Source organism: Hyperolius riggenbachi, chromosome 9, assembly GCF_040937935.1.
Source record: "Hyperolius riggenbachi isolate aHypRig1 chromosome 9, aHypRig1.pri, whole genome shotgun sequence".
In the NCBI taxonomy this organism is placed as follows: Eukaryota; Metazoa; Chordata; class Amphibia; order Anura; family Hyperoliidae; genus Hyperolius; species Hyperolius riggenbachi.
In genome coordinates, this window is record NC_090654.1 from 127,557,292 (window position 1) to 127,585,187 (window position 27,896).

Genomic DNA, 27,896 nt, shown 5'->3' on the forward strand with positions numbered 1-27,896 from the left:
TGTTCCCTGACTTTGCACTTGAGGGTGTAAGAGTGGTACCCCTTAAGACCACCTACCCCCCTCTTCCTTCTCCAGAACGCCATCCCATATTCCTCTCTCACTCCCATCCCCTAACCTGCCCTAATAGAGTCTACCTTACCATGGTGGGCCGGCTTACAATCCTATTGGCCAAAATGTGATTTAGTTTTAGCCAACTAGATTAGCCAAAGGACTCTGTTAAAAAAAGAATATAATAAACTATCTTAGATGGAGATTAACTAATTAGGGCCCTTTTTTATTAAGCACGTTTTGATTTAAAAATTGTATTGTTCACATTTTGCCAATAGCAACAGCACGGCGATGAACATGTAAATTGCATTGCCGGGTTTTTGCTAGTGCAATTGGTTTTTTCCAGAATTACAATTGTTGGCCTGCATTTTTTTTTGTTTTGTTTGCGCTTCTATGCTTTGTACCTTTTTGGTGAGGATTGGTTAAAGTGACTCTGTAACAAAATTACAACGTTTTTTCTACCATCCTACAAGTTCATAAACCTATTCTAATGTGTTGTGGCTTACTGCAGCACTTTATACTATGACAGTCTCTGTAATAAATCAATGTATCTTTCCCCTGTCAGACTTGTCGGCCTGTGTCTGGAAGGCTGCCAACTCTTCCGTGCAGATCTGTTCCTCTATGCACACTCCAGTGTGTGTGTTATTTACATAAGCCAGCAGCTTCTCTGCTACCTTATCAGTGATAGAAGAGAGCTGGATAAAATTCCTAGGCTGTGAAAGGAGCTGGAAGGTCACATACTGAGGAATTGACCACATAGGCAGAGCTGTCTGCAGGAAGCCTGTCACTTCAGTGGGTGAGAGCTGAAGGGGTCAGAAGGTAAACACACACAAGTGATCTCTAGAGATTCAGAAGTAAGGCTGTATACAGCCTGCTTGTGTATGGATGTATTTTCTATGTGTGGACATACTGTATATCAACCTACTTCCTGTTTTGGTGGCCATTTTGTTTGTTGATAAACAAACTTTTTAAAACTGTTTTTAACTACTTTTAATGTGGCGGGGAGCGGCGAAATTGTGACAGAGGGTAATAGGAGATGTCCCCTAACGCACTGGTATGTTTACTTTTGTGCGATTTTAACAATACAGATTCTCTTTAAGGCTATTGGGAGTAGGAGGCCATTAATAGAATTTGAGGGTGTATTTAAATCATTTTAAATACACCCCTGAGTTCTACTCTGCAGGTTGCAACAATTTGTAATCACCAATCAAGTTCTCTTAAGGGCCAGTTCACACTTGGGGTGCTTTGGTGGGTAGTGTTTCTGCTCTTTGCTGATAGCCGGTATTCAAAAAAGCACTGCGGTAAATCCTTGCAGTGCCTGTGATGTGCGTATATCGCAAAAGTGCACTGCGTGCAACATTTTGCTGGCAGTTAGAACGCCGTTCTCATTCTCTGGAATGAGACCGAAAAACGCAATCACTGCAACATGGAACCACAATTGCTTAGTAGAAATGCAATCACACTCCATAGGCGATTGCGATTTGCCTTTTGCAATCCCAGTGTTGAACCAGGCCTAAGGGGGACCAGCTGGATCCCAATTATTTATCAGGTGGTCGTTGTGTTCCCCGACTTTGCACTTGAGAGTGTAAGAATGGTACCCCTTAAGACCACCTATCCCCCTCTTCCCTAACCTGCCCTAACAGAGTCTACCTTACCATGGTGGGCCGGCTTACAATCCTATTGGCCAAAATGTGATTTCGTTTTAGCCAACTGGATTAGCCAAAGGACTCTGTTAAAAAAAGACTATAATAACAATCTTAGATGGAGATGAACTAATTAGGGCCCTTTTTTATTAAGCAAGTTTTGATTTAAAAATTGTATTGTTCACATTTTGCCAATAGCAACAGCACGGCGATGAACATGTAAATTGCATTGCCGGGTTTTGGCTAGTGCAATTGGTATTTTCCAGAATTACAATTGTTGGCCTGCATCTTTTTTTGTTTTGTTTGCGCTTCTATGCTTTGTACCTTTTTGGTGAGGATTGGTATGGCTATGGGGAGGAGGAGGCCATTAATAGTATTTGGGGGTGTATTTAAATCATTTTAAATACACCCCTGAGTTCTACTCTGCAGGTTGCAACAATTTGTAATCACCAATCAAGTTCTCTTAAGGGCCAGTTCACACTTGGGGTGCTTTGGTGGGGAGTGTTTCTGCTCTTTGCTGATAGCTGGTATTCAGCAAAGCACTGCGGTAAATCCTTGCAGTGCCTGTGATGTGCGTATATCGCAAAAGTGCACTACTTGCAACATTTTGCTGGCAGTTAGAACGCCATTCTCATTCTCTGGAATGAGACCGAAAAACGCAATCAATGCAACATGGAGCCACAATTGCTTAGTAGAAATGCAATCACACTCCATAGGCGATTGCGATTTGCCTTTTGTGATCCCAGTGTTGAACCAGGCCTAAGGGGGACCAGCTGGATCCCAATTATTTATCAGGTGGTCGTTGTGTTCCCCGACTTTGCACTTGAGGGTGTAAGAGTGGTACCCCTTAAGACCACCTACCCCCCTCTTCCCTCTCCAAAACGCCATCCCCTATTCCTCTCTCACTCCCATCCCCTAACCCGCCCTAATAGAGTCTACCTTACCATGGTGGGCCGGCTTACAATCCTATTGGCCAAAATGTGATTTAGTTTTAGCCAACTGGATTAGCCAAAGGACTCTGTTAAAAAAAGAATATAATAAATTATCTTAGATGGAGATTAACTAATTAGGGCCCTTTTTTGTTAAGCATGTTTTGATTTAAAAATTGTATTGTTCACATTTTGCCAATAGCAACAGCACGGCGATGAACATGTAAATTGCATTGCCGGGTTTTTGCTAGTGCAATTGGTATTTTCCAGAATTACAATTGTTGGCCTGCATCTTTTTTTGTTTTGTTTGCGCTTCTATGCTTTGAACCTTTTTGGTGAGGATTGGTTAAAGTGACTCTGTAACAAAAATTACAACGTTTTTTCTACCATCCTACAAGTTCATAAACCTATTCTAATGTGTTGTGGCTTACTGCAGCACTTTATACTATGACAGTCTCTGTAATAAATCAATGTATCTTTCCCCTGTCAGACTTGTCGGCCTGTGTCTGGAAGGCTGCCAACTCTTCCGTGCAGATCTGTTCCTCTATGCACACTCCAGTGTGTGTGTTATTTACATAAGCCAGCAGCTTCTCTGCTACCTTATCAGTGATAGAAGAGAGCTGGATAAAATTCCTAGGCTGTGAAAGGAGCTGGAAGGTCACATACTGAGGAATTGACCACATAGGCAGAGCTGTCTGCAGGAAGCCTGTCACTTCAGTGGGTGAGAGCTGAAGGGGTCAGAAGGTAAACACACACAAGTGATCTCTAGAGATTCAGAAGTAAGGCTGTATACAGCCTGCTTGTGTATGGATGTATTTTCTATGTGTGGACATACTGTATATCAACCTACTTCCTGTTTTGGTGGCCATTTTGTTTGTTGATAAACAAACTTTTTAAAACTGTTTTTAACTACTTTTAATGTGGCGGGGAGCGGCGAAATTGTGACAGAGGGTAATAGGAGATGTCCCCTAACGCACTGGTATGTTTACTTTTGTGCGATTTTACCAATACAGATTCTCTTTAAGGCTATTGGGAGTAGGAGGCCATTAATAGAATTTGAGGGTGTATTTAAATCATTTTAAATACACCCCTGAGTTCTACTCTGCAGGTTGCAACAATTTGTAATCACCAATCAAGTTCTCTTAAGGGCCAGTTCACACTTGGGGTGCTTTGGTGGGTAGTGTTTCTGCTCTTTGCTGATAGCCGGTATTCAGTAAAGCACTGCGGTAAATCCTTGCAGTGCCTGTGATGTGCGTATATCGCAAAAGTGCACTGCGTGCAACATTTTGCTGGCAGTTAGAACGCCATTCTCATTCTCTGGAATGAGACCGAAAAACGCAATCACTGCAACATGGAACCACAATTGCTTAGTAGAAATGCAATCACACTCCATAGGCGATTGCGATTTGCCTTTTGCAATCCCAGTGTTGAACCAGGCCTAAGGGGGACCAGCTGGATCCCAATTATTTATCAGGTGGTCGTTGTGTTCCCCGACTTTGCACTTGAGAGTGTAAGAATGGTACCCCTTAAGACCACCTATCCCCCTCTTCCCTAACCTGCCCTAACAGAGTCTACCTTACCATGGTGGGCCGGCTTACAATCCTATTGGCCAAAATGTGATTTCGTTTTAGCCAACTGGATTAGCCAAAGGACTCTGTTAAAAAAAGACTATAATAACAATCTTAGATGGAGATGAACTAATTAGGGCCCTTTTTTATTAAGCAAGTTTTGATTTAAAAATTGTATTGTTCACATTTTGCCAATAGCAACAGCACGGCGATGAACATGTAAATTGCATTGCCGGGTTTTTGCTAGTGCAATTGGTATTTTCCAGAATTACAATTGTTGGCCTGCATCTTTTTTTGTTTTGTTTGCGCTTCTATGCTTTGTACCTTTTTGGTGAGGATTGGTATGGCTATGGGGAGGAGGAGGCCATTAATAGTATTTGGGGGTGTATTTAAATCATTTTAAATACACCCCTGAGTTCTACTCTGCAGGTTGCAACAATTTGTAATCACCAATCAAGTTCTCTTAAGGGCCAGTTCACACTTGGGGTGCTTTGGTGGGGAGTGTTTCTGCTCTTTGCTGATAGCTGGTATTCAGCAAAGCACTGCGGTAAATCCTTGCAGTGCCTGTGATGTGCGTATATCGCAAAAGTGCACTACTTGCAACATTTTGCTGGCAGTTAGAACGCCATTCTCATTCTCTGGAATGAGACCGAAAAACGCAATCAATGCAACATGGAGCCACAATTGCTTAGTAGAAATGCAATCACACTCCATAGGCGATTGCGATTTGCCTTTTGTGATCCCAGTGTTGAACCAGGCCTAAGGGGGACCAGCTGGATCCCAATTATTTATCAGGTGGTCGTTGTGTTCCCCGACTTTGCACTTGAGGGTGTAAGAGTGGTACCCCTTAAGACCACCTACCCCCCTCTTCCCTCTCCAAAACGCCATCCCCTATTCCTCTCTCACTCCCATCCCCTAACCCGCCCTAATAGAGTCTACCTTACCATGGTGGGCCGGCTTACAATCCTATTGGCCAAAATGTGATTTAGTTTTAGCCAACTGGATTAGCCAAAGGACTCTGTTAAAAAAAGAATATAATAAATTATCTTAGATGGAGATTAACTAATTAGGGCCCTTTTTTGTTAAGCATGTTTTGATTTAAAAATTGTATTGTTCACATTTTGCCAATAGCAACAGCACGGCGATGAACATGTAAATTGCATTGCCGGGTTTTTGCTAGTGCAATTGGTATTTTCCAGAATTACAATTGTTGGCCTGCATCTTTTTTTGTTTTGTTTGCGCTTCTATGCTTTGAACCTTTTTGGTGAGGATTGGTTAAAGTGACTCTGTAACAAAAATTACAACGTTTTTTCTACCATCCTACAAGTTCATAAACCTATTCTAATGTGTTGTGGCTTACTGCAGCACTTTATACTATGACAGTCTCTGTAATAAATCAATGTATCTTTCCCCTGTCAGACTTGTCGGCCTGTGTCTGGAAGGCTGCCAACTCTTCCGTGCAGATCTGTTCCTCTATGCACACTCCAGTGTGTGTGTTATTTACATAAGCCAGCAGCTTCTCTGCTACCTTATCAGTGATAGAAGAGAGCTGGATAAAATTCCTAGGCTGTGAAAGGAGCTGGAAGGTCACATACTGAGGAATTGACCACATAGGCAGAGCTGTCTGCAGGAAGCCTGTCACTTCAGTGGGTGAGAGCTGAAGGGGTCAGAAGGTAAACACACACAAGTGATCTCTAGAGATTCAGAAGTAAGGCTGTATACAGCCTGCTTGTGTATGGATGTATTTTCTATGTGTGGACATACTGTATATCAACCTACTTCCTGTTTTGGTGGCCATTTTGTTTGTTGATAAACAAACTTTTTAAAACTGTTTTTAACTACTTTTAATGTGGCGGGGAGCGGCGAAATTGTGACAGAGGGTAATAGGAGATGTCCCCTAACGCACTGGTATGTTTACTGTTGTGCGATTTTAACAATACAGATTCTCTTTAAGGCTATTGGGAGTAGGAGGCCATTAATAGAATTTGAGGGTGTATTTAAATCATTTTAAATACACCCCTGAGTTCTACTCTGCAGGTTGCAACAATTTGTAATCACCAATCAAGTTCTCTTAAGGGCCAGTTCACACTTGGGGTGCTTTGGTGGGTAGTGTTTCTGCTCTTTGCTGATAGCCGGTATTCAGTAAAGCACTGCGGTAAATCCTTGCAGTGCCTGTGATGTGCGTATATCGCAAAAGTGCACTGCGTGCAACATTTTGCTGGCAGTTAGAACGCCATTCTCATTCTCTGGAATGAGACCGAAAAACGCAATCACTGCAACATGGAACCACAATTGCTTAGTAGAAATGCAATCACACTCCATAGGCGATTGCGATTTGCCTTTTGCAATCCCAGTGTTGAACCAGGCCTAAGGGGGACCAGCTGGATCCCAATTATTTATCAGGTGGTCGTTGTGTTCCCCGACTTTGCACTTGAGAGTGTAAGAATGGTACCCCTTAAGACCACCTATCCCCCTCTTCCCTAACCTGCCCTAACAGAGTCTACCTTACCATGGTGGGCCGGCTTACAATCCTATTGGCCAAAATGTGATTTAGTTTTAGCCAACTGGATTAGCCAAAGGACTCTGTTAAAAAAAGACTATAATAACAATCTTAGATGGAGATGAACTAATTAGGGCCCTTTTTTATTAAGCAAGTTTTGATTTAAAAATTGTATTGTTCACATTTTGCCAATAGCAACAGCACGGCGATGAACATGTAAATTGCATTGCCGGGTTTTTGCTAGTGCAATTGGTATTTTCCAGAATTACAATTGTTGGCCTGCATCTTTTTTTGTTTTGTTTGCGCTTCTATGCTTTGTACCTTTTTGGTGAGGATTGGTATGGCTATGGGGAGGAGGAGGCCATTAATAGTATTTGGGGGTGTATTTAAATCATTTTAAATACACCCCTGAGTTCTACTCTGCAGGTTGCAACAATTTGTAATCACCAATCAAGTTCTCTTAAGGGCCAGTTCACACTTGGGGTGCTTTGGTGGGGAGTGTTTCTGCTCTTTGCTGATAGCCGGTATTCAGCAAAGCACTGCGGTAAATCCTTGCAGTGCCTGTGATGTGCGTATATCGCAAAAGTGCACTGCTTGCAACATTTTGCTGGCAGTTAGAACGCCATTCTCATTCTCTGGAATGAGACCGAAAAACGCAATCAATGCAACATGGAGCCACAATTGCTTAGTAGAAATGCAATCACACTCCATAGGCGATTGCGATTTGCCTTTTGTGATCCCAGTGTTGAACCAGGCCTAAGGGGGACCAGCTGGATCCCAATTATTTATCAGGTGGTCGTTGTGTTCCCCGACTTTGCACTTGAGGGTGTAAGAGTGGTACCCCTTAAGACCACCTACCCCCCTCTTCCCTCTCCAAAACGCCATCCCCTATTCCTCTCTCACTCCCATCCCCTAACCCGCCCTAATAGAGTCTACCTTACCATGGTGGGCCGGCTTACAATCCTATTGGCCAAAATGTGATTTAGTTTTAGCCAACTGGATTAGCCAAAGGACTCTGTTAAAAAAAGAATATAATAAATTATCTTAGATGGAGATTAACTAATTAGGGCCCTTTTTTGTTAAGCATGTTTTGATTTAAAAATTGTATTGTTCACATTTTGCCAATAGCAACAGCACGGCGATGAACATGTAAATTGCATTGCCGGGTTTTTGCTAGTGCAATTGGTATTTTTTTTCCAGAATTACAATTGTTGGCCTGCATCTTTTTTTGTTTTGTTTGCGCTTCTATGCTTTGAACCTTTTTGGTGAGGATTGGTATGGCTATGGGGAGGAGGAGGCCATTAATAGAATTTGGGGGTGTATTTAAATCATTTTAAATACACCCCTGAGTTCTACTCTGCAGGTTGCAACAATTTGTAATCACCAATCAAGTTCTCTTAAGGGCCAGTTCACACTTGGGGTGCTTTGGTGGGTAGTGTTTCTGCTCTTTGCTGATAGCCGGTATTCAGCAAAGCACTGCGGTAAATCCTTGCAGTGCCTGTGATGTGCGTATATCGCAAAAGTGCACTGCGTGCAACATTTCGCTGGCAGTCAGAACGCCATTCTCATTCTCTGGAATGAGACCGAAAAACGCAATCACTGCACAATGGAACCACAATTGCTTAGTAGAAATGCAATCACGCTCCATAGGCGATTGCGATTTGCCTTTTGCGATCCCAGTGTTGAACCAGGCCTAAGGGGGACCAGCTGGATCCCAATTATTTATCAGGTGGTCGTTGTGTTCCCCGACTTTGCACTTGAGAGTGTAAGAGTGGTATCCCTTAAGACCACCTATCCCCCTCTATCCTCTCCAAAACGCCATCACCTATTTCCCAGAACGTCATTTCGGACAGCACCCCTGGATGAGACTTGTCTCCCTCCCCACTGTGGACAGGAAACTGTTAAAAGAAGAATTTGCATAAGCAATAGGCAGCCACATATAAGATACTACACCTGCCACAGTACCTCAGTTTAGTTTCCTGTCCCGGACGGGATGCATGGGAGAGGTCTCCAGGAGTGCCATCCATGTCAGGCGGCAGGGGCAGCGGTTTCCAGGGCTCCAAGCAGCACTGTTCAGTGAACAGTCGGAGCCCTGCAGCGTGGAGGAGGCTTCTCCATTGGAGGCAGCAACTTTATGCGCGCAGGTGCGTGCATTGGAGAGAGTTCACTTCCGGTTGAACCGGAGGTAGTCACGCGCTGGCGTCCCGCGTGATCTGAAGTCTGAGCCGGGCGGCAGGGGCCGCGGCGGTGATTAGGAATCGGCATACAGCTGATTCCTTAAGGTAAGAAGCTGATTAAGCATATGCTTAGCTGGCAGGGGCCGCATGCATAATTGGATCAGCTGCATCAAATCAGCAGCACAGGTATAAGTTTGTAGAGTCCATGATGCACTCTGGTTTGTGGCTGGGATCATGGAGGACGCCTCTGGGTCAGCTCCTGCACAATCTGCTGAATCTGCCCAGGATCCCTCTCTGGCAAGTAGATGTGATTATGTTTCTTCTGCTTGGCTGGATGTATGTTATGTATAGAGGGATTTGTCTAATGGCTGGCTATCGTTTATTATGTTTTATACCCCAAAAGACATAAGACTGAGAAGGTTGAAAAGTCTGAAAAATCTTCTACTCAGTCCAGTCAGCATGGATTGGCAACTCTGAATGGAAATTGTGCCAGTATTGTACAGAGAAGGTCCACAGCAATAGGAAATTAAAGATTCTGCTATTGCTTCTACCGCCTCAGCTGCTTCAGATGGGCCTGGGACTAGTACTGCTATGGCTTATCTACCTGTTATAGCTAATCCATCATCTCCTATGTTGTCTGCACCTCTAACTATGCCTCCTGCTTCCAAGAGACATAGGCCTCTATTTATTGAGCATTCCTGCATGCGGTAATGCTCAAAACAGCTGACTTTACCCACCATTTAGTAAAGTGTGCATTCATAAAACCTGTGTCTGCATGAAAATTTATAATGTCTGAGCAGGTGCGGGAAATTACCGCCTTGTGCGGAGATTATCACAACACAGGTCACTGAAGGTTAATTCATAAAAATTAAAGCAGGCAAATGTGAGCAGAGAAACCCTGGCTGTTTAGAGAAGGCGATAAGCCAGCCATAACAGGCAAGCTAATGGAGAGACAGACCTCCCAGGCAGCTGCAGTGAGAGCAAAACAAACTGCATCCCAGAATACCCAGGCTGTGTTTTTAACCCCTTGGGTACCTGTTTTCAGTAAATTTCACATCAGAAAGCCTGCATGTGTAACATTCTTGAAGTTCTTCTAAGCTGCAGCAATTAAATAGATTGTTTAAAAGAACTAGACAGATTCAGGGCAAGGAGAGGCAATTTAAACAAAAATGCACATGTAAAGGAATGCTGGGGCTGCCTCCTTTATAGTAACTCTGTCTCTGCACAGAGAAAATGTATCAAACTAGGAGGAAGATTTGAGTAAAACTGACTAAGGGCCTTTTTTTCATTACTCTGCGAGTTACGATTTGATTCTGATCACGAGGTACGTTAAACTAATGGAAACTGCAGCAGCAATTTCCATTAGTGCAATCTGATTGCGATGCGATTTGGACAAAGCACAATTGTCATCCTCCTGCATTGTATGCAATTGAGCTGTACTATAAGTATAGTAGCGCAATCGCATAGTGGAAATTGAAGTGCGATTGGGATCGCAAATGCGGTTGCGATCGCATTTCATAGTAGAAAAGAGCCCTAACCGCAATGTTTTTTTCCTGAATTAATGAAAGACTTACTAATAGGTATTAAGTCTGAGCAGAAATCTTTGACACCTTTGGATCAAATGTATGAGAGTTTGGCGGATCCTCATTCTCGGCTTATTCCAGTCCATTCTACTCTTAAGATTAGGATTAAGGAGTGGGATAATCTAGGAAAAGTTTTTTTTTTTTTGGCCCAGATCATTATCTAAATGTTGTTTTTCTCCTGAAGATCAGGGTTTTGGGGAACCCCGCCTAAATTAGATCCATATTTTTCAAGGGTATCAAACAAAACTGACCTACTTTTTTGAGGATTTCTGGGAAATTTTGAATGATTTACCTAAAGTTTGGAATGCTTCCAATTATCTAGTGGACGCTTCAGATGATACGGTTCAACTTATGGCCAGAACTACGGCATTAGTTAATTCAGCCAGAAGAGGTGTATGGGTAAAAACTTGGAATGATGACAATTCTTCAAAATCAAGTTATGTGGTGTACCTTGTGAAGGGGGTCTGCTGTTTGAGTCAGTTAGACAACCCTCTAGACAGAACGGCAGACACACATTAAAAGTATTCCTGTTAAAGGAATTCTATCGATTCACATATTTTCAATTGACACAGGAATTGTTTGGGAAGTGTTGCTAAGTACTGGTGTATACATTTTAGTAGCAACCTCTTTGTTTACTGTTATCAAAATGCTTTCAAACTTTACTGACAAAACTGACTCTGAGCCATGAGGAGAGGGGAAATTCCCCTCACACTTGATCAGATAACTCTGTGTAACTGTGTGTGACAGAGAGAACAGCTGCAGCTTCTGTGTCCTGTTTCGGACTGAAGTGTCTGTAGAGAGCAGAGGAAATGTAACTAATTGTTACAGCTTTTCATACTGTTTTTTGCTTTCAGAGTTTGTTTGATATTTGCTTTCTGTAGTCCGATATGCAACTCTGGCTGTGCATTGAAGTAGACACCCCTTCTGCAATTGATTTGTCCCAATATAGCTAATCCTACCCTCAGTAAATTACAGCTTTTGCCTCTGATATTTAACATGAAAGGTAGGAAAATGTTTACACAGCAACTTAGACATTATTTGTACATTGTCATTTTTGAACACTTGGGTATCGATAGTATTCCTTTAAGAAAGGACCTTTTCAAAGTAAACGGTCCTTTCGTCCCTCCTTCTAAGAATAAGTCAGATCCCTAGTCCTCTAAGGGCAGGAGATGGGCTCTCTACAAGTCACAGAAGCCTAAGGGCCTGTTCAGACTGCACACGTTTCCAGCTGCGTTTTGGAAACGCGTGCAGAAGGCCAACACGCACGACATCAGACAGTGCATAGAGTGCACTGTCTGATGTTCACACTGCATGCGTTCCGGACCTGTGCGGTCCGGGAACGCATGCTGCACGCAGATTTAGCAAAAACGCGCGGCTGTCCCATTCACTTTTCAGTGATGGGATCAGCCACGCAACGCATGCAAACGCGGATGGCGTGCGTTCGTACGCGTTGCGTTCCGCATGCGTGGCCGTCCGCGTTTGTAATGTGAACCGGCCCTAAGTCCAACTTCACTTTTACCAAGAAGTCAGATAAGCAATGACTCTAGTATTCCAGTGAGATGGAGAATTGCAAATTTCAAAACATGGCAACTACAGTGCACAAAATATTGGTTATTTAGGCTTCTTTCACAGTGGGACGTTACAGGCGCAGGTTAGAGCAGCTTGTAACGCAGCCCAGCTCACAGTAATGAAAAATCAATGGGCTGTTCACAGTGCCCACGTTGTGTTACACTCTAACGCTGGACGTTTAAAGAAAGTGCATCATGCTGTGCGTTATACACGGTTTTAGCCGCATTAGACTGTTTGCATATGCTCAATAATGTGTGTTTTTTGTTTTTTCTTGCAGGAGAGGAGGGGAGAGTCCGCTGTTGTGGCCAGCCACATGACTAATATGCACTGCAGTGTTAACTTCCTGGAGCGGCCGCTTATTGGCTGGCAGGACCACGTGATGCGGAGTTTTCCGATCACGTGCTCTCCACAGTCTTTTGCCGCATGCGCCGTTTTCGTCCGATAGTAAGCGTCAAAAAGTACGCATCACAGACCCATCAGGAGACGCATAACGTGGCTCTAAATAGCATCCAACTTCAAAGCTCACATGCGTTGCGTTGGGGGCACGTTATGTGACCTTAGCGTCGCATCTAACGCAACGTCTTAGTGGGAAAGAGCCTTTAAGGTGTTTTTTGTTGGAGGGATACAGAATAGAGTTCAGCCAGCCTCCTTTTAAGAGCTTTTGCATTACTCCCCGTTTGCAGGACCAAATAAAGTTTTCAGCCCTACAATCGAAAGTCCTTTCCCTGTTTAGAAAAAAAGGGTAATTCGAGAAGTACCGAAATGTCAGAGGACAGGGATTCTATTGCCCTGTGTTTTGTCTAGTAAAGGAGCTACAGGGAAATTATCAGTTCATACTAAATTTAAAGAGTCTAAACCAGAAGGTAAAATACAGAAAATTCAGGATGGATTTGATCTATTATTCATCTCTTACAGAAGGACGATTTCCTAACCTTTCTAGACTGAAAAGATGCGTATCTTCAATTACCGATACATCTGTCTTCTCAATAATACTTAAGGTTTGCCATCCAGATGGAGGAAGAGGTAAGAATGTATCAGTTTAATGCTTTGCCCTTCGGATTATCCTCAGCTCCAGGGTTGTTTATGAAGGTAATGTCTGGGGTTCTAGCTACACTTAGACAGAGAAAGGTTAACATTTTGGGTTACCTTGATTTTCTGTTTTGGTGGACCTCTCCCAATTCGGTAAGAGATCAGATTGTTACGACAATAGTCTTACTACAAGATCTAGGTTGGATCATTAATTGGGAGAAATCTTCCTTAATTAAATCCTACACAGATTATACATTTGTTTGGGCTATTTCATTAGCATATCAGACACAGGGGGAGCAATTCAATTCTATCATGGCTCATTCCACAAGAGGAATTTCGACTTCTTGGGCAGAGAGGGCAGGGGCCTCTATAGATCAGATTTGCAGAGCTGCGACCTGGTCAAGTCACAATAAGTTTGTAAAGCACTATCGCCTTAATGTATCTGTCTTTGCAGGTTTATCCTTCAGAAGGAAAGTTTTGCAAGCTGTGGTCCCACCCTAAAGTTTTAACTCTTGTATATCGTCTCATCCAGGGGTGCTGTCCGAAATGACGTTCTGGGAAAGACCACTTTACTTACGGTAAAGTCTTTTCCAGTAGTCATGAGGACAGCACCCCTGCAACCCGCCCTTATTTGGGTAGGAAAGAGAAATAAGTTTGTGTAAGCATCATTAAATGTCCGTGTCATCTTTTTATTAACTGAGGTACTGTGGCAGGTGTAGTATCTTATATGTGGCTGCCTATTGCTTATGCAAATTCTTCTTTTAACAGTTTCCTGTCCACAGTGGGGAGGGAGACAAGTCTCATCCAGGGGTGCTGTCCTCATGACTACTGGAAAAGACTTTACCGTAAGTAAAGTGGTCTTTCTCTCTCACTCCCATCCCCTAACCTGCCCTAATAGAGTCTACCTTACCATGGTGGGCCGGCTTACAATCCTATTGGCCAAAATGTGATTTAGTTTTAGCCAACTGGATTAGCCAAAGGACTCTGTTAAAAAAAAGACTATAATAAACAATCTTAGATGGAGATTAACTAATTAGGGCCCTTTTTTATTAAGCACGTTTTGATTTAAAAATTGTATTGTTCACATTTTGCCAATAGCAACAGCACGGCGATGAACATGTAAATTGTATTGCCGTGTTTTTGCTAGTGCAATTGGTATTTTCCAGAATTACAATTGTTGGCCTGCATCTTTTTTTGTTTTGTTTGCGCTTCTATGCTTTGTACCTTTTTGGTGAGGATTGGTTAAAGTGACTCTGTAACAAAAATTACAACGATTTTTCTACCATCCTACAAGTTCATAAACCTATTCTAATGTGTTGTGGCTTACTGCAGCACTTTATACTATGACAGTCTCTGTAATAAATCAATGTATCTTTCCCCTGTCAGACTTGTCGGCCTGTGTCTGGAAGGCTGCCAACTCTTCCGTGCAGATCTGTTCCTCTATGCACACTCCAGTGTGTGTGTTATTTACATAAGCCAGCAGCTTCTCTGCTACCTTATCAGTGATAGAAGAGAGCTGGATAAAATTCCTAGGCTGTGAAAGGAGCTGAAAGGTCACATACTGAGGAATTGACCACATAGGCAGAGCTGTCTGCAGGAAGCCTGTCACTTCAGTGGGTGAGAGCTGAAGGGGTCAGAAGGTAAACACACACAAGTGATCTCTAGAGATTCAGAAGTAAGGCTGTATACAGCCTGCTTGTGTATGGATGTATTTTCTATGTGTGGACATACTGTATATCAACCTACTTCCTGTTTTGGTGGCCATTTTGTTTGTTGATAAACAAACTTTTTAAAACTGTTTTTAACTACTTTTAATGTGGCGGGGAGCGGCGAAATTGTGACAGAGGGTAATAGGAGATGTCCCCTAACGCACTGGTATGTTTACTTTTGTGCGATTTTAACAATACAGATTCTCTTTAAGGCTATTGGGAGTAGGAGGCCATTAATAGAATTTGAGGGTGTATTTAAATCATTTTAAATACACCCCTGAGTTCTACTCTGCAGGTTGCAACAATTTGTAATCACCAATCAAGTTCTCTTAAGGGCCAGTTCACACTTGGGGTGCTTTGGTGGGTAGTGTTTCTGCTCTTTGCTGATAGCCGGTATTCAGTAAAGCACTGCGGTAAATCCTTGCAGTGCCTGTGATGTGCGTATATCGCAAAAGTGCACTGCGTGCAACATTTTGCTGGCAGTTAGAACGCCATTCTCATTCTCTGGAATGAGACCGAAAAACGCAATCACTGCAACATGGAACTACAATTGCTTAGTAGAAATGCAATCACACTCCATAGGCGATTGCGATTTGCCTTTTGCAATCCCAGTGTTGAACCAGGCCTAAGGGGGACCAGCTGGATCCCAATTATTTATCAGGTGGTCGTTGTGTTCCCCGACTTTGCACTTGAGAGTGTAAGAATGGTACCCCTTAAGACCACCTATCCCCCTCTTCCCTAACCTGCCCTAACAGAGTCTACCTTACCATGGTGGGCCGGCTTACAATCCTATTGGCCAAAATGTGATTTAGTTTTAGCCAACTGGATTAGCCAAAGGACTCTGTTAAAAAAAGACTATAATAACAATCTTAGATGGAGATGAACTAATTAGGGCCCTTTTTTATTAAGCAAGTTTTGATTTAAAAATTGTATTGTTCACATTTTGCCAATAGCAACAGCACGGCGATGAACATGTAAATTGCATTGCCGGGTTTTTGCTAGTGCAATTGGTATTTTCCAGAATTACAATTGTTGGCCTGCATCTTTTTTTGTTTTGTTTGCGCTTCTATGCTTTGTACCTTTTTGGTGAGGATTGGTATGGCTATGGGGAGGAGGAGGCCATTAATAGTATTTGGGGGTGTATTTAAATCATTTTAAATACACCCCTGAGTTCTACTCTGCAGGTTGCAACAATTTGTAATCACCAATCAAGTTCTCTTAAGGGCCAGTTCACACTTGGGGTGCTTTGGTGGGGAGTGTTTCTGCTCTTTGCTGATAGCCGGTATTCAGCAAAGCACTGCGGTAAATCCTTGCAGTGCCTGTGATGTGCGTATATCGCAAAAGTGCACTGCTTGCAACATTTTGCTGGCAGTTAGAACGCCATTCTCATTCTCTGGAATGAGACCGAAAAACGCAATCAATGCAACATGGAGCCACAATTGCTTAGTAGAAATGCAATCACACTCCATAGGCGATTGCGATTTGCCTTTTGTGATCCCAGTGTTGAACCAGGCCTAAGGGGGACCAGCTGGATCCCAATTATTTATCAGGTGGTCGTTGTGTTCCCCGACTTTGCACTTGAGGGTGTAAGAGTGGTACCCCTTAAGACCACCTACCCCCCTCTTCCCTCTCCAAAACGCCATCCCCTATTCCTCTCTCACTCCCATCCCCTAACCCGCCCTAATAGAGTCTACCTTACCATGGTGGGCCGGCTTACAATCCTATTGGCCAAAATGTGATTTAGTTTTAGCCAACTGGATTAGCCAAAGGACTCTGTTAAAAAAAGAATATAATAAATTATCTTAGATGGAGATTAACTAATTAGGGCCCTTTTTTGTTAAGCATGTTTTGATTTAAAAATTGTATTGTTCACATTTTGCCAATAGCAACAGCACGGCGATGAACATGTAAATTGCATTGCCGGGTTTTTGCTAGTGCAATTGGTATTTTTTTTCCAGAATTACAATTGTTGGCCTGCATCTTTTTTTGTTTTGTTTGCGCTTCTATGCTTTGAACCTTTTTGGTGAGGATTGGTATGGCTATGGGGAGGAGGAGGCCATTAATAGAATTTGGGGGTGTATTTAAATCATTTTAAATACACCCCTGAGTTCTACTCTGCAGGTTGCAACAATTTGTAATCACCAATCAAGTTCTCTTAAGGGCCAGTTCACACTTGGGGTGCTTTGGTGGGTAGTGTTTCTGCTCTTTGCTGATAGCCGGTATTCAGCAAAGCACTGCGGTAAATCCTTGCAGTGCCTGTGATGTGCGTATATCGCAAAAGTGCACTGCGTGCAACATTTCGCTGGCAGTCAGAACGCCATTCTCATTCTCTGGAATGAGACCGAAAAACGCAATCACTGCAACATGGAACCACAATTGCTTAGTAGAAATGCAATCACGCTCCATAGGCGATTGCGATTTGCCTTTTGCGATCCCAGTGTTGAACCAGGCCTAAGGGGGACCAGCTGGATCCCAATTATTTATCAGGTGGTCGTTGTGTTCCCCGACTTTGCACTTGAGAGTGTAAGAGTGGTATCCCTTAAGACCACCTATCCCCCTCTATCCTCTCCAAAACGCCATCACCTATTTCTCTCTCACTCCCATCCCCTAACCTGCCCTAATAGAGTCTACCTTACCATGGTGGGCCGGCTTACAATCCTATTGGCCAAAATGTGATTTAGTTTTAGCCAACTGGATTAGCCAAAGGACTCTGTTAAAAAAAAGACTATAATAAACAATCTTAGATGGAGATTAACTAATTAGGGCCCTTTTTTATTAAGCACGTTTTGATTTAAAAATAGTATTGTTCACATTTTGCCAATAGCAACAGCACGGCGATGAACATGTAAATTGCATTGCCGTGTTTTTGCTAGTGCAATTGGTATTTTCCAGAATTACAATTGTTGGCCTGCATCTTTTTTTGTTTTGTTTGCGCTTCTATGCTTTGTACCTTTTTGGTGAGGATTGGTTAAAGTGACTCTGTAACAAAAATTACAACGTTTTTTCTACCATCCTACAAGTTCATAAACCTATTCTAATGTGTTGTGGCTTACTGCAGCACTTTATACTATGACAGTCTCTGTAATAAATCAATGTATCTTTCCCCTGTCAGACTTGTCGGCCTGTGTCTGGAAGGCTGCCAACTCTTCCGTGCAGATCTGTTCCTCTATGCACACTCCAGTGTGTGTGTTATTTACATAAGCCAGCAGCTTCTCTGCTATCTTATCAGTGATAGAAGAGAGCTGGATAAAAATCCTAGGCTGTGAAAGGAGCTGGAAGGTTACATACTGAGGAATTGACCACATAGGCAGAGCTGTCTGCAGGAAGCCTGTCACTTCAGTGGGTGAGAGCTGAAGGGGTCAGAAGGTAAACACACACAAGTGATCTCTAGAGATTCAGAAGTAAGGCTGTATACAGCCTGCTTGTGTATGGATGTATTTTCTATGTGTGGACATACTGTATATCAACCTACTTCCTGTTTTGGTGGCCATTTTGTTTGTTTATAAACAAACATTTTAAAACTGTTTTTAACTACTTTTAATGTGGCGGGGAGCGGCGAAATTGTGACAGAGGGTAATAGGAGATGTCCCCTAACGCACTGGTATGTTTACTTTTGTGCGATTTTAACAATACAGATTGTCTTTAAGGCTATTGGGAGTAGGAGGCCATTAATAGAATTTGAGGGTGTATTTAAATCATTTTAAATACACCCCTGAGTTCTACTCTGGCTGGATGGTGTACTGGTTAAGGGCTCTGCCTCTGACATGGGAGACCTGGGTTCGAATCTCGGCTCTGCCTGTTCAGTAAGCCAGTAATTCAGTAAGGAGTTCATTGGGCAAGACTCCCTAACACTGCTACTGCCTACTGAGTGCGCTCTAGTGGCTGCCTCGCAAGCGCTTTGAGTCCGACAGGAGAAAGGCGCTATACAAATACTGCCATTATTATTATTATTACTCTGCAGGTTGCAACAATTTGTAATCACCAATCAAGTTCTCTTAAGGGCCAGTTCACACTTGGGGTGCTTTGGTGGGGAGTGTTTCTGCTCTTTGCTGATAGCCGGTATTCAGCAAAGCACTGCGGTAAATCCTTGCAGTGCCTGTGATGTGCGTATATCGCAAAAGTGCACTGCGTGCAACATTTTGCTGGCAGTTAGAACGCCATTCTCATTCTCTGGAATGAGACCGAAAAACGCAATCAATGCAACATGGAGCCACAATTGCTTAGTAGAAATGCAATCACACTCCATAGGCGATTGCGATTTGCCTTTTGCGATCCCAGTGTTGAACCAGGCCTAAGGGGGACCAGCTGGATCCCAATTATTTATCAGGTGGTCGTTGTGTTCCCCGACTTTGCACTTGAGGGTGTAAGAGTGGTACCCCTTAAGACCACCTACCCCCCTCTTCCCTCTCCAAAACGCCATCCCCTATTCCTCTCTCACTCCCATCCCCTAACCCGCCCTAATAGAGTCTACCTTACCATGGTGGGCCGGCTTACAATCCTATTGGCCAAAATGTGATTTAGTTTTAGCCAACTGGATTAGCCAATGGACTCTGTTAAAAAAAGAATATAATAAATTATCTTAGATGGAGATTAACTAATTATGGCCCTTTTTTATTAAGCATGTTTTGATTTAAAAATTGTATTGTTCACATTTTGCCAATAGCAGCAGCACAGCGATGAACATGTAAATTGCATTGCCGGGTTTTTGCTAGTGCAATTGGTATTTTCCAGAATTACAATTGTTGGCCTGCATCTTTTTTTGTTTTGTTTGCGCTTCTATGCTTTGAACCTTTTTGGTGAGGATTGGTATGGCTATGGGGAGGAGGAGGCCATTAATAGAATTTGGGGGTGTATTTAAATCATTTTAAATACACCCCTGAGTTCTACTCTGCAGGTTGCAACAATTTGTAATCACCAATCAAGTTCTCTTAAGGGCCAGTTCACACTTGGGGTGCTTTGGTGGGTAGTGTCTCTGCTCTTTGCTGATAGCCGGTATTCAGCAAAGCACTGCGGTAAATCCTTGCAGTGCCTGTGATGTGCGTATATCGCAAAAGTGCACTGCGTGCAACATTTCGCTGGCAGTTAGAACGCCATTCTCATTCTCTGGAATGAGACCGAAAAACGCAATCACTGCAACATGGAACCACAATTGCTTAGTAGAAATGCAATCACACTCCATAGGCGATTGCGATTTGCCTTTTGCGATCCCAGTGTTGAACCAGGCCTAAGGGGGACCAGCTGGATCCCAATTATTTATCAGGTGGTCGTTGTGTTCCCTGACTTTGCACTTGAGAGTGTAAGAGTGGTACCCCTTAAGACCACCTATCCCCCTCTATCCTCTCCAAAACGCCATCACCTATTTCTCTCTCACTCCCATCCCCTAACCTGCCCTAATAGAGTCTACCTTACCATGGTGGGCCGGCTTACAATCCTATTGGCCAAAATGTGATTTAGTTTTAGCCAACTGGATTAGCCAAAGGACTCTGTTAAAAAAAGACTATCATAAACAATCTTAGATGGAGATTAACTAATTAGGGCCCTTTTTTATTAAGCACGTTTTGATTTAAAAATAGTATTGTTCACATTTTGCCAATAGCAACAGCACGGCGATGAACATGTAAATTGCATTGCCGTGTTTTTGCTAGTGCAATTGGTATTTTCCAGAATTACAATTGTTGGCCTGCATCTTTTTTTGTTTTGTTTGCGCTTCTATGCTTTGTACCTTTTTGGTGAGGATTGGTTAAAGTGACTCTGTAACAAAAATTACAACGTTTTTTCTACCATCCTACAAGTTCATAAACCTATTCTAATGTGTTGTGGCTTACTGCAGCACTTTATACTATGACAGTCTCTGTAATAAATCAATGTATCTTTCCCCTGTCAGACTTGTCGGCCTGTGTCTGGAAGGCTGCCAACTCTTCCGTGCAGATCTGTTCCTCTATGCACACTCCAGTGTGTGTGTTATTTACATAAGCCAGCAGCTTCTCTGCTATCTTATCAGTGATAGAAGAGAGCTGGATAAAAATCCTAGGCTGTGAAAGGAGCTGGAAGGTCACATACTGAGGAATTGACCACATAGGCAGAGCTGTCTGCAGGAAGCCTGTCACTTCAGTGGGTGAGAGCTGAAGGGGTCAGAAGGTAAACACACACAAGTGATCTCTAGAGATTCAGAAGTAAGGCTGTATACAGCCTGCTTGTGTATGGATGTATTTTCTATGTGTGGACATACTGTATATCAACCTACTTATATCAACCTACTTCCTGTTTTGGTGGCCATTTTGTTTGTTTATAAACAAACTTTTTAAAACTGTTTTTAACTACTTTTAATGTGGCGGGGAGCGGCGAAATTGTGACAGAGGGTAATAGGAGATGTCCCCTAACGCACTGGTATGTTTACTTTTGTGCGATTTTAACAATACAGATTGTCTTTAAGGCTATTGGGAGTAGGAGGCCATTAATAGAATTTGAGGGTGTATTTAAATCATTTTAAATACACCCCTGAGTTCTACTCTGGCTGGATGGTGTACTGGTTAAGGGCTCTGCCTCTGACATGGGAGACCTGGGTTCGAATCTCGGCTCTGCCTGTTCAGTAAGCCAGTAATTCAGTAAGGAGTTCATTGGGCAAGACTCCCTAACACTGCTACTGCCTACTGAGTGCGCTCTAGTGGCTGCCTCGCAAGCGCTTTGAGTCCGACAGGAGAAAGGCGCTATACAAATACTGCCATTATTATTATTATTACTCTGCAGGTTGCAACAATTTGTAATCACCAATCAAGTTCTCTTAAGGGCCAGTTCACACTTGGGGTGCTTTGGTGGGGAGTGTTTCTGCTCTTTGCTGATAGCCGGTATTCAGCAAAGCACTGCGGTAAATCCTTGCAGTGCCTGTGATGTGCGTATATCGCAAAAGTGCACTGCGTGCAACATTTTGCTGGCAGTTAGAACGCCATTCTCATTCTCTGGAATGAGACCGAAAAACGCAATCAATGCAACATGGAGCCACAATTGCTTAGTAGAAATGCAATCACACTCCATAGGCGATTGCGATTTGCCTTTTGCGATCCCAGTGTTGAACCAGGCCTAAGGGGGACCAGCTGGATCCCAATTATTTATCAGGTGGTCGTTGTGTTCCCCGACTTTGCACTTGAGGGTGTAAGAGTGGTACCCCTTAAGACCACCTACCCCCCTCTTCCCTCTCCAAAACGCCATCCCCTATTCCTCTCTCACTCCCATCCCCTAACCCGCCCTAATAGAGTCTACCTTACCATGGTGGGCCGGCTTACAATCCTATTGGCCAAAATGTGATTTAGTTTTAGCCAACTGGATTAGCCAAAGGACTCTGTTAAAAAAAGAATATAATAAATTATCTTAGATGGAGATTAACTAATTATGGCCCTTTTTTATTAAGCATGTTTTGATTTAAAAATTGTATTGTTCACATTTTGCCAATAGCAACAGCACGGCGATGAACATGTAAATTGCATTGCCGGGTTTTTGCTAGTGCAATTGGTATTTTCCAGAATTACAATTGTTGGCCTGCATCTTTTTTTGTTTTGTTTGCGCTTCTATGCTTTGAACCTTTTTGGTGAGGATTGGTATGGCTATGGGGAGGAGGAGGCCATTAATAGAATTTGGGGGTGTATTTAAATCATTTTAAATACACCCCTGAGTTCTACTCTGCAGGTTGCAACAATTTGTAATCACCAATCAAGTTCTCTTAAGGGCCAGTTCACACTTGGGGTGCTTTGGTGGGTAGTGTCTCTGCTCTTTGCTGATAGCCGGTATTCAGCAAAGCACTGCGGTAAATCCTTGCAGTGCCTGTGATGTGCGTATATCGCAAAAGTGCACTGCGTGCAACATTTCGCTGGCAGTTAGAACGCCATTCTCATTCTCTGGAATGAGACCGAAAAACGCAATCACTGCAACATGGATCCACAATTGCTTAGTAGAAATGCAATCACACTCCATAGGCGATTGCGATTTGCCTTTTGCGATCCCAGTGTTGAACCAGGCCTAAGGGGGACCAGCTGGATCCCAATTATTTATCAGGTGGTCGTTGTGTTCCCCGACTTTGCACTTGAGAGTGTAAGAGTGGTACCCCTTAAGACCACCTATCCCCCTCTATCCTCTCCAAAACGCCATCACCTATTTCTCTCTCACTCCCATCCCCTAACCTGCCCTAATAGAGTCTACCTTACCATGGTGGGCCGGCTTACAATCCTATTGGCCAAAATGTGATTTAGTTTTAGCCAACTGGATTAGCCAAAGGACTCTGTTAAAAAAAGACTATAATAAACAATCTTAGATGGAGATTAACTAATTAGGGCCCTTTTTTATTAAGCACGTTTTGATTTAAAAATAGTATTGTTCACATTTTGCCAATAGCAACAGCACGGCGATGAACATGTAAATTGCATTGCCGTGTTTTTGCTAGTGCAATTGGTATTTTCCAGAATTACAATTGTTGGCCTGCATCTTTTTTTGTTTTGTTTGCGCTTCTATGCTTTGTACCTTTTTGGTGAGGATTGGTTAAAGTGACTCTGTAACAAAAATTACAACGTTTTTTCTACCATCCTACAAGTTCATAAACCTATTCTAATGTGTTGTGGCTTACTGCAGCACTTTATACTATGACAGTCTCTGTAATAAATCAATGTATCTTTCCCCTGTCAGACTTGTCGGCCTGTGTCTGGAAGGCTGCCAACTCTTCCGTGCAGATCTGTTCCTCTATGCACACTCCAGTGTGTGTGTTATTTACATAAGCCAGCAGCTTCTCTGCTATCTTATCAGTGATAGAAGAGAGCTGGATAAAAATCCTAGGCTGTGAAAGGAGCTGGAAGGTCACATACTGAGGAATTGACCACATAGGCAGAGCTGTCTGCAGGAAGCCTGTCACTTCAGTGGGTGAGAGCTGAAGGGGTCAGAAGGTAAACACACACAAGTGATCTCTAGAGATTCAGAAGTAAGGCTGTATACAGCCTGCTTGTGTATGGATGTATTTTCTATGTGTGGACATACTGTATATCAACCTACTTCCTGTTTTGGTGGCCATTTTGTTTGTTTATAAACAAACATTTTAAAACTGTTTTTAACTACTTTTAATGTGGCGGGGAGCGGCGAAATTGTGACAGAGGGTAATAGGAGATGTCCCCTAACGCACTGGTATGTTTACTTTTGTGCGATTTTAACAATACAGATTCTCTTTAAGGCTATTGGGAGTAGGAGGCCATTAATAGAATTTGAGGGTGTATTTAAATCATTTTAAATACACCCCTGAGTTCTACTCTGCAGGTTGCAACAATTTGTAATCACCAATCAAGTTCTCTTAAGGGCCAGTTCACACTTGGGGTGCTTTGGTGGGTAGTGTCTCTGCTCTTTGCTGATAGCCGGTATTCAGCAAAGCACTGCGGTAAATCCTTGCAGTGCCTGTGATGTGCGTATATCGCAAAAGTGCACTGCGTGCAACATTTCGCTGGCAGTTAGAACGCCATTCTCATTCTCTGGAATGAGACCGAAAAACGCAATCACTCCAACATGGAACCACAATTGCTTAGTAGAAATGCAATCACACTCCATAGGCGATTGCGATTTGCCTTTTGCGATCCCAGTGTTGAACCAGGCCTAAGGGGGACCAGCTGGATCCCAATTATTTATCAGGTGGTCGTTGTGTTCCCCGACTTTGCACTTGAGGGTGTAAGAGTGGTACCCCTTAAGACCACCTACCCCCCTCTTCCCTCTCCAAAACGCCATCCCCTATTCCTCTCTCACTCCCATCCCCTAACCCGCCCTAATAGAGTCTACCTTACCATGGTGGGCCGGCTTACAATCCTATTGGCCAAAATGTGATTTAGTTTTAGCCAACTGGATTAGCCAAAGGACTCTGTTAAAAAAAGAATATAATAAATTATCTTAGATGGAGATTAACTAATTATGGCCCTTTTTTATTAAGCATGTTTTGATTTAAAAATTGTATTGTTCACATTTTGCCAATAGCAACAGCACGGCGATGAACATGTAAATTGCATTGCCGGGTTTTTGCTAGTGCAATTGGTATTTTCCAGAATTACAATTGTTGGCCTGCATCTTTTTTTGTTTTGTTTGCGCTTCTATGCTTTGAACCTTTTTGGTGAGGATTGGAATGGCTATGGGGAGGAGGAGACCATTAATAGAATTTGGGGGTGTATTTAAATCATTTTAAATACACCCCTGAGTTCTACTCTGCAGGTTGCAACAATTTGTAATCACCAATCAAGTTCTCTTAAGGGCCAGTTCACACTTGGGGTGCTTTGGTGGGTAGTGTCTCTGCTCTTTGCTGATAGCCGGTATTCAGCAAAGCACTGCGGTAAATCCTTGCAGTGCCTGTGATGTGCGTATATCGCAAAAGTGCACTGCGTGCAACATTTCGCTGGCAGTTAGAACGCCATTCTCATTCTCTGGAATGAGACCGAAAAACGCAATCACTGCAACATGGAACCACAATTGCTTAGTAGAAATGCAATCACACTCCATAGGCGATTGCGATTTGCCTTTTGCGATCCCAGTGTTGAACCAGGCCTAAGGGGGACCAGCTGGATCCCAATTATTTATCAGGTGGTCGTTGTGTTCCCCGACTTTGCACTTGAGAGTGTAAGAGTGGTACCCCTTAAGACCACCTATCCCCCTCTATCCTCTCCAAAACGCCATCACCTATTTCTCTCTCACTCCCATCCCCTAACCTGCCCTAATAGAGTCTACCTTACCATGGTGGGCCGGCTTACAATCCTATTGGCCAAAATGTGATTTAGTTTTAGCCAACTGGATTAGCCAAAGGACTCTGTTAAAAAAAGACTATAATAAACAATCTTAGATGGAGATTAACTAATTAGGGCCCTTTTTTATTAAGCACGTTTTGATTTAAAAATAGTATTGTTCACATTTTGCCAATAGCAACAGCACGGCGATGAACATGTAAATTGCATTGCCGTGTTTTTGCTAGTGCAATTGGTATTTTCCAGAATTACAATTGTTGGCCTGCATCTTTTTTTGTTTTGTTTGCGCTTCTATGCTTTGTACCTTTTTGGTAAGGATTGGTTACAGCGACTCTGTAACAAAAATTACAACGTTTTTTCTACCATCCTACAAGTTCATAAACCTATTCTAATGTGTTGTGGCTTACTGCAGCACTTTATACTATGACAGTCTCTGTAATAAATCAATGTATCTTTCCCCTGTCAGACTTGTCGGCCTGTGTCTGGAAGGCTGCCAACTCTTCCGTGCAGATCTGTTCCTCTATGCACACTCCAGTGTGTGTGTTATTTACATAGACCAGCAGCTTCTCTGCTATCTTATCAGTGATAGAAGAGAGCTGGATAAAAATCCTAGGCTGTGAAAGGAGCTGGAAGGTCACATACTGAGGAATTGACCACATAGGCAGAGCTGTCTGCAGGAAGCCTGTCACTTCAGTGGGTGAGAGCTGAAGGGGTCAGAAGGTAAACACACACAAGTGATCTCTAGAGATTCAGAAGTAAGGCTGTATACAGCCTGCTTGTGTATGGATGTATTTTCTATGTGTGGACATACTGTATATCAACCTACTTCCTGTTTTGGTGGCCATTTTGTTTGTTTATAAACAAACATTTTAAAACTGTTTTTAACTACTTTTAATGTGGCGGGGAGCGGCGAAATTGTGACAGAGGGTAATAGGAGATGTCCCCTAACGCACTGGTATGTTTACTTTTGTGTGATTTTAACAATATAGATTCTCTTTAAGGCTATTGGGAGTAGGAGGCCATTAATAGAATTTGAGGGTGTATTTAAATCATTTTAAATACACCCCTGAGTTCTACTCTGCAGGTTGCAACAATTTGTAATCACCAATCAAGTTCTCTTAAGGGCCAGTTCACACTTGGGGTGCTTTGGTGGGTAGTGTTTCTGCTCTTTGCTGATAGCCGGTATTCAGCAAAGCACTGCGGTAAATCCTTGCAGTGCCTGTGATGTGCGTATATCGCAAAAGTGCACTGCGTGCAACATTTTGCTGGCGGTTAGAACGCCATTCTCATTCTCTGGAATGAGACCAAAAAACGCAATCACTGCAACATGGAGCCACAATTGCTTAGTAGAAATGCAATCACACTCCATAGGCGATTGCGATTTGCCTTTTGTGATCCCAGTGTTGAACCAGGCCTAAGGGGGACCAGCTGGATCCCAATTATTTATCAGGTGGTCGTTGTGTTCCCCGACTTTGCACTTGAGGGTGTTAGAGTGGTACTCCTTAAGACCACCTACCCCCCTCTTCCCTCTCCAAAACGCCATCCCCTATTCCTCTCTCACTCCCATCCCCTAACCCGCCCTAATAGAGTCTACCTTACCAAGGTGGGCCGGCTTACAATCCTATTGGCCAAAATGTGATTTAGTTTTAGCCACCTGGATTAGCCAAAGGACTATGTTAAAAAAAGAATATAATAAACTATCTTAGATGGAGATTAACTAATTAGGGCCCTTTTTTATTAAGCACGTTTTGATTTAAAAATTGTAATGTTCACATTTTGCCAATAGCAACAGCACGGCGATGAACATGTAAATTGCATTGCCGGGTTTTTGCTAGTGCAATTGGTATTTTCCAGAATTACAATTGTTGGCCTGCATCTTTTTTTTGTTTTGTTTACGCTTCTATGCTTTGTACCTTTTTGGTGAGGATTGGTATGGCTATGGGGAGGAGGAGGCCATTAATAGAATTTGGGGGTGTATTTAAATCATTTTAAATACACCCCTGATTTCTAATCTGCAGGTTGCAACAATTTGTAATCACCAATCAAGTTCTCTTAAGGGCCAGTTCACACTTTAGGGGGTTATGGTGGGTAGTGTTTCTGCTCTTTGCTGATAGCCGGTATTCAGCAAAGCACTGCGGTAAATCCTTGCAGTGCCTGTGATGTGCGTATATCGCAAAAGTGCACTGCGTGCAACATTTTGCTGGCAGTTAGAACGCCATTCTCATTCTCTGGAATGAGACCGAAAAATGCAATCAATGCAACATGGAGCCACAATTGCTTAGTAAAAATGCAATCACACTCCATAGGCGATTGCGATTTGCCTTTTGGGATCCCAGTGTTGAACCAAGTCTAAGGGGGACCAGCTGGATCCCAATTATTTATCAGGTGGTCGTTGT